Genomic DNA, 8,680 nt, shown 5'->3' with positions numbered 1-8,680 from the left:
AGAGAGGATCATAAAAGGAGTACGGTCAAGGAGGAAGTGTACATCACACTGAACATCTCACTGGAAAGGCTTATTGACTGCGTAACTTATATAGCATTTGCAAGAGAGTGTTTAGCGCTTTAAACAAGATAAACATCAGGAGCGTCATCGAGTGTGTGGGGCCACTATGGAACCTGGAACTTATTAAATACTGTAAGAAACTCGAGATGATAAAAAAAAAAGGGTCGCGGTGAAACAATCTATAACTAAGGAAATTTGGCTACGAGGATAGCTTTCAGGTCAAGAAAAAATAAGTCACAATACCATGGCTGGAGGAATGCACAAATACGTAATTCTCTGGAGAAGAAACTTTGAGCGAAGTTTCAGACCATCCATTATCAAGTTTCAAACCATCCATTACCAAGTTTCAGACCATCCATTATTAAGTTTCAGACCATCCATTATCAAGTTTCAGACCATCCATTATTAAGTTTCAGACCATCCATTATCAAGTTTCAGACCATCCATTATCAAGTTTCAGACCATCCATTATCAAGTCAATGTCTGCACGATAATGATCCAGAATAGACCGAAATGTTGCCTACAATTTCCTCCCCAAAGTGTCGATTATTTATGACTTGAGCTCAAACTAACTACGCTAGAAGAGGACCAGAGAAGACACGATCAAAATAGAACAAGTGGAGGGAAGGATAGAGACAGTGGCTAGTGTCAGGTTGTGTCTGGCGCGAGGACAGGAAGACAGAAGACACGCCTGATAACTGAACACAAATGTGAACCTCAAGAACGTGAAGAAATATTTTCTTTTTTTTTTAGGCTTTAGGGATATGAAGAAAAGGAATGAATTAAATGAAGAGGTTATGAGGGGAACATTATACATAAAGAAAAACAGAACAAAAAGGTACAATACAGACGACTGGAACAACACAGTTTCTCTCTCCTAAGTGCGGGTTATTTGTGTAACATTATACGTATTAGTTAAGAGGCGCGGCCAGGATCTATGACTCGACTCTTGTAAACACACGTGGGCACACGCATTGTGACAAACCTCTTCTATGAACACTATTCTTGGCACAGAACAGGATGAGTAAAGGAAGAGCAGAAATTATGAATATTAGAAGAGAAGCGAACAAATCTAGGAAAACCGGAAGCCACCCTTCCACCCCCCACTCCTTCCTTTCTAAACAGCTTCCTTCCCCCCCACTCCTTCCTTCCTAAAACATCTTCCTTCCCCTCCCTCCTCCCATAAACATACATCCCTTGACAGCCACAATTGACCTCCAACACTTTTTTCCTCTCTCCACCATTCCAGGAAATCTATCCTGCATGGCACACTATGACAAGCTTGCATCAGCAGCATCAGCAGCATCAGCAGCATCAGAAGCATCAGCAGCATCAGCAGCATCAGTAGCATCAGAAGCATCAGTAGCATCAGAAGCATCAGCAGCATCAGCAGCATAAGAAGCATCAGAGGCATCAGCAGCATCAGCAGCATCAGGAGCATCAGCAGCATCAGCAGCATCAGCAGCATCAGAATCATCAGCAGCATCAGAAGCATCAGCAGCATCAGCAGCATCAGCAGCATCAGCAGCATCAGCAGCATCAGCAGCATCAGAAGCATGAGCAGCATGAGCAGCATGAGCAGCATCAACAGCATCAGCAGCATCAGCAGCATCAGCAGCATCAGAAGCATCAGCAGCATCAGTAGCATCAGCAGCATCAGTAGCATCAGCAGCATCAGCAGCATCAGCAGCATCAGCAGCATCAGCAGCATAAGAAGCATCAGCAGCATCAGAAGCATCAGCAGCATCAGCAGCATCAGCAGCATAAGAAGCATCAGCAGCATCAGTAGCATCAGCCGCATCAGCAGCATAAGAAGCATCAACAGCATCAGAAGCATCAGCAGCATCAGCAGCATCAGCAGCATCAGCAACATCAGCAGCATCAGAAGCATCAGCAGCATCAGTAGCATCAGCAGCATAAGAAGCATCAGCAGCATCAGCAGCATCAGTAGCATCAGCAGCATCAGCAGCATCAGCAGCATCAGCAGCATCAACAGCATCAGCAGCATCAGCAGCATCAGCAGCATCAACAGCATCAGCAGCATCAGACAGCATCAGCAGCATCAGCGGCATCAGAAGCATCAGCAGCATCAGAAGCATCAGCAGCATCAGCAGCATCAACAGCATCAGCAGCATCAGCAGCATCAGAAGCATCAGAAGCATCAGCAGCATCAGAAGCATCAGCAGCATCAGCAGCATCAGTAGCATCAGTAGCATCAGCAGCATCAGCAGCATCAGCAGCATTAGCAGCATAAGAAGCATCAGAAGCATCAGCAGCATCAGCAGCATCAGTAGCATCAGCAGCATCAGCAGCATCAGAAGCATCAGCAGCATAAGCAGCATCAACAGCATCAGCAGCATTAGCAGCATCAGCAGCATCAGCAGCATCAGAAGCATCAGCAGCATCAGAAGCATCAGCAGCATCAGCAGCATCAGCAGAATCAGTAGCATCAGCAGCATCAGCAGCATCAGCAGCATCAGAAGCATCAGCAGCATCAGTAGCATCAGCAGCATCAGCAGCATAAGAAGCCTCAGCAGCATCAGCAGCATCAGGAGCATCAGCAGCATCAGCAGCATCAGCAGCATCAGAAGCATCAGAAGCATCAGCAGCATCAGCAGCATCAGCAGCATCAGAAGCATCAGCAGCATCAGCAGCATCAGCAGTATCAGCAGCATCAACAGCATCAGAAGCATCAGCAGCATCAGCAGCATCAACAGCATCAGCAGCATCAGCAGCATCAGCAGCATCAACAGCATCAGCAGCATCAGCAGCATCAGCAGCATCAGCAGCATCAGAAGCATCAGCAGCATCAGAAGCATCAGCAGCATCAGCAGCATCAGCAGCATCAACAGCATCAGCAGCATCAGCAGCATCAGCAGCATCAGGAGCATCAGTAGCAACAGCAGCATCAGCAGTATCAGAAGCATCAGCAGCATCAGCAGCATCAGCAGCATCAGCAGCATCAACAGCATCAGCAGCATCAGCAGCATCAGCAGCATCAACAGCATCAGCAGCATCAGACAGCATCAGCAGCATCAGCGGCATCAGAAGCATCAGCAGCATCAGAAGCATCAGCAGCATCAGCAGCATCAGCAGCATCAGCAGCATCAGCAGCATCAGTAGCATCAGTAGCCTCAGCAGCATCAGCAGTATCAGAAGCATCAGCAGCATCAGCAGCATCAGCAGCATCAGCAGCATCAGCAGCATAAGAAGCATCAGAAGCATCAGAAGCATCAGCAGCATCAGCAGCATCAGCATCAGCAGCATCAGAAGCATCAGCAGCATCAGAAGCATCAGCAGCAACAGTAGCATCAGCAGCATCAGCAGCATCAGCAGCATCAGCAGCATCAGAAGCATCAGCAGCATCAGTAGCATCAGCAGCATCAGCAGCATCAGTAGCATCAGCAGCATCAGCAGCATCAGAAGCATCAGTAGCATCAGTAGCATCAGTATCATCAGCAGCATCAGCGGCATCAGCAGCATAAGAAGCATCAGAAGCATCAGCAGCATCAGCAGCATCAGCAGCATCAGTAGCATCAGCAGCATCAGTAGCATCAGCAGCATCAGCAGCATCAGCAGCATCAGCAGCATAAGAAGCATCAGAAGCATCAGCAGCATCAGCAGCATCAGTAGCATCAGTAGCATCAGCAGCATCAGCAGCATCAGCAGCATCAGCAGCATAAGAAGCATCAGAAGCATCAGTAGCATCAGCAGCATCAGTAGCATCAGCAGCATCAGCAGCATCAGAAGCATCAGCAGCATCAGCAGCATCAACAGCATCAGCAGCATCAGCAGCATCAGAAGCATCAGAAGCATCAGCAGCATCCGAAGCATCAGCAGCATCAGCAGCATCAGTAGCATCAGTAGCATCAGCAGCATCAGCAGCATCAGCAGCATTAGCAGCATAAGAAGCATCAGAAGCATCAGCAGCATCAGCAGCATCAGTAGCATCAGCAGCATCAGCAGCATCAGAAGCATCAGCAGCATCAGCAGCATCAACAGCATCAGCAGCATTAGCAGCATCAGCAGCATCAGCAGCATCAGAAGCATCAGCAGCATCAGAAGCATCAGCAGCATCAGCAGCATCAGCAGAATCAGTAGCATCAGCAGCATCAGCAGCATCAGCAGCATCAGAAGCATCAGCAGCATCAGTAGCATCAGCAGCATCAGCAGCATAAGAAGCCTCAGCAGCATCAGCAGCATCAGGAGCATCAGTAGCATCAGCAGCATCAGCAGCATCAGAAGCATCAGAAGCATCAGCAGCATCAGCAGCATCAGAAGCATCAGCAGCAACAGCAGCATCAGCAGCATCAGCAGCATCAACAGCATCAGAAGCATCAGCAGCATCAGCAGCATCAACAGCATCAGCAGCATCAGCAGCATCAACAGCATCAGCAGCATCAGCAGCATCAGCAGCATCAGCAGCATCAGCAGCATCAGAAGCATCAGCAGCATCAGAAGCATCAGCAGCATCAGCAGCATCAGCAGCATCAACAGCATCAGCAGCATCAGCAGCATCAGCAGCATCAGCAACATCAGTAGCAACAGCAGCATCAGCAGTATCAGAAGCATCAGCAGCATCAGCAGCATCAGCAGCATAAGAAGCATCAGCAGCATCAGCACCATAAGAAGCATCAGAAGCATCAGAAGCATGAGCAGCATGAGCAGCATGAGCAGCATCAGCAGCATCAGAAACATCAGAAGCATCAGCAACATCAGAAGCATCAGTAGCATCAGCAGCATCAGCAGCATCAGCAGCATCAGCAGCATCAGAAGCATCAGCAGCATCAGTAGCATCAGCAGCATCAGCAGCATCAGCAGCATCAGCAGCATCAGAAGCATCAGTAGCATCAGTAGCAACATCAGCAGCATAAGAAGCATCAGAAGCATCAGCAGCATCAGCAGCATCAGCAGCATCAGTAGCATCAGCAGCATCAGCAGCATCAGCAGCATCAGCAGCATCAGAAGCATCAGCAGCATCAGCAGCATCAGTAGCATCAGTAGCATCAGCAGCATCAGCAGCATCAGCAGCATCAGAAGCATCAGCAGCATCAGCAGCATCAGCAGCATCAGTAGCATCAGTAGCATCAGTAGCATCAGCAGCATCAGCAGCATCAGCATCAGCAGCATCAGCAGCATCAGTAGCATCAGTAGCATCAGTAGCATCAGCAGCATAAGAAGCATCAGAAGCATCAGCAGCATCAGCAGCATCAGTAGCATCAGAAGCATCAGCAGCATCAGCAGCATCAGTAGCATCAGTAGCATCAGCAGCATCAGCAGCATCAGCAGCATCAGTAGCATCAGTAGCATCAGCAGCATCAGCAGCATCAGTAGCATCAGCAGCATCAGCAGCATCAGCAGCATCAGAAGCATCAGCAGCATCAGCAGCATCAGTAGCATCAGTAGCATCAGCAGCATCAGCAGCATCAGCAGCATCAGCAGCATCAGCAGCATTTATTTATTTATTTTATTTATTTATTTCCAATTTGTGCACACATACAGAGGTACAAAAAAAATACAGATAAGAGCAGTATGCCAAAGCCACTTATACTATGCATAGCATTACGGGCTGGCTTAAAATTAACTTAAGATTAACTAAGCAATGATTATTATTATTATTATAATCAAAAAGAAGCGCTAAGCCACAAGGACTATACAGCGCTGCTACTAAGCAATGATGAAATCAGTGATAAAACATTAATGTAAACAGATAACTATAAAGCACAAGTGAGTATTACAAAGACAGGTCATATGGTTGCATTCAGTTAGGTAGTGATTCCGTTAGGTAGTGTATTTAAAAAATAATAAAGTTAGATTGGGTTTTAGGTTTAACATTTATGTGATATAATTGTGAGAAACATTTAAGATATACAATTTATAATGTTCAGTTATTCAGTATTTATTTGGTTTTGGGTGAGTAAGTAATCTTTGAGAAGAGACTTGAATTTATAAACAGGTTGTGTTTCTTTTATATTTACAGGTAATGAATTCCAGATTTTAGGGCCTTTTATGTGCATTGAGTTTTTGCATAGTGTGAGATGGACACGAGGAACATCAAAGAGTGATCTGTGCCTTGTGTTATGGTCATGTGTTCTGTTGAGGTTGGCAAGGAGATGTTTGAGGGGAGGGTTAATATCAGTAGCATCAGTAGCATCAGTAGCATCAGTAGCATCAGCAGCATCAGTAGCATCAGCAGCATCAGAAGCATCAGCAGCATCAGCAGCATCAGTAGCATCAGTAGCATCAGCAGCATCAGCAGCATCAGAAGCATCAGCAACATCAGCAGCATCAGCAGCATCAGCAGCATCAGAAGCATCAGCAGCATCAGAAGCATCAGCAGCATCAGTAGCATCAGCATCATCAGCATCAACAGCATCAGCAGCATCAGCAGCATCAGCAGCATTAACAGCACCAGCAGCATCATCAGCATCAGCAGCATCAGCAGCATCAGCATCATCAGCATCAACAGCATCAGCAGCATCAGCAGCATCAGCAGCATCAGCAGCATCAGCATCATCAGCATCAACAGCATCAGCAGCATCAGCAGCATCAACAACATCAGAAGCATCAGCAGCATCAGTAGCATCAGCAGCATCAGCAGCATCAGTAGCATCAGTAGCATCAGCAGCATCAGCAGCATCAGCAGCATCAGCAGCATCAGCAGCATCATAAGCATCAGCACCATCAGAAGCATCAGCAGCATCAGCAGCATCAGTAGCATCAGCATCATCAGCATCAACAGCATCAGCAGCATCAGCAGCATCAGCAGCATTAACAGCACCAGCAGCATCATCAGCATCAGCAGCATCAGCAGCATCAGCATCATCAGCATCAACAGCATCAGCAGCATCAGCAGCATCAGCAGCATCAGAAGCATCAGCAGCATCAGCAGCATCAGCAGCATCAGCAGCATCAGCAACATGAGAAGCATCAGCAGCATCAGTAGCATCAGCAGCATCAGCAGCATCAGCAGCATCAGTGTCAGCATCAGGGATCAGCAACTATGCTGACAGCAGAAGCATCAGTAGCATCAGCAGCATCAGCAGCATCAGCAGCATCAGCAGCATCAGAAACATCAGCAGCAACAGCAGCATCAGCAGCATCAGCAGCATCAGTAGCATCAGTAGCATCAGTAGCATCAGCAGCATAAGAAGCATCAGCAGCATCAGCAGCATCAGCAGCATCAGCAGCATCAGCAGCATCAGCAGCATCAGAAACATCAGCAGCATCAGCAGCATCAGAAGCATCAGCAGCATCAACAGCATCAGCAGCATCAGCAGCATCAGCAGCATCAGCAGCATCAGCAGCATCAGAAGCATCAGCAGCATCAGTAGCATCAGCAGCATCAGCAGCATCAGCAGCATCATCATCATCAGCAGCATCAGATGCATCAGCAGCATCAGCAGCATCAACAGCATCAGCAGCATCATCATCATCAGCAGCATCAGTAGCATCAGCAGCATCAGCAGCATCAGCAGCATCAGCAGCATCAGAAGCACCAGCAGCATCAGCAGCATCAGCAGCATCAGCAGCATCAGCAGCATCATCATCATCAGCAGCATCAGAAGCATCAGCAGCAGCATCATCATCAGCAGCATCAGAAGCATCAGCAGCAGCATCAGGAGCATCAGCAGCAGCATCATCATCAGCAGCATCAGCAGCATCAGGAGCATCAGCAGCAGCATCAGCCGCATGAGCAGCATGAGCAGCATCAGCATGAGCAGCATCAGCATCAGCATCAGCAGCATCAGCATCAGCATCATCATCAGCATCAGCATCAGCAGCAGCAGCAGCAGCAGCATCATCAGCATCAGCAGCAGCAGCAGCAGCAGCAGCAGCAGAAGCATCACCAGCATCAGCATCAGCAGCAACAGCAGCATCATCAGCATCAGCAGCATCAGCAGCATCAGCAGCAGCAGCAGCAGCAGCAGCAGCAGCAGCAGCAGCACCACTGCTCATGCATTTAGTTGTTTATTAAAAAAAAAACTGAACCCATAGCAGAAATCTCTCCTTAGTAAAACTATCTCTAACTCTCGGGAAAGAAAACCTTGAAAACTGCCATAGCTACTGATTCCTTATACAAACAGTCAGTGACACCGGATTCTTTTCCTAGCTATGTCGCAAGAAAATCGTTTCCAAGCTCCTCCGCGAGTTGAGTTCCCACCCGTACCGTCGTTTGCTCTGAATCGTGTCATTATGATTCCGTGAGTCAGAATGACACATTTCATTGCGTCATGTCAGCAGTCCATCCTGTATGATTCAATTGGACAGAAAAATATCGCTTCCTCTTCGTCAGTCTTTCTGACTAATATATATAATATGGCAGCCGCAAACTGCGGATGCGCGCATCATAGTTCAGAATAAACGATGATTTTGCATATATCTATCTATCTATCTATATCTATATATATATATATATATATATATATATATATATATATATATATATATATATATATATATATATATATATATATATATATATATATATATATATATATATATATATATATATATATATATATATGTCGTGCCGAATAGGCAGAACTTGCGATCTTGGCTTAAATAGCAACGCTCATCTTGCCATATAGGACAAACGAAAATTTGTGTATGCAATAAT

At 46.7% G+C, this 8,680-nt stretch overlaps 1 pseudogene; it reads left to right on the top strand.

Moving 5' to 3' along the window:
- The first annotated feature begins 4,103 nt into the window (after positions 1-4,103).
- Positions 4,104-5,459, top strand: LOC138853010 (antifreeze protein Maxi-like; annotated as a pseudogene).
- Positions 5,460-8,680: the final 3,221 nt, after the last annotated feature.

The sequence above is a fragment of the Cherax quadricarinatus genome, chromosome 20, assembly GCF_038502225.1.
Source record: "Cherax quadricarinatus isolate ZL_2023a chromosome 20, ASM3850222v1, whole genome shotgun sequence".
NCBI classification, from domain to species: domain Eukaryota; kingdom Metazoa; phylum Arthropoda; class Malacostraca; order Decapoda; family Parastacidae; genus Cherax; species Cherax quadricarinatus.
This window is presented reverse-complemented; position numbering and strand designations above follow the sequence as displayed.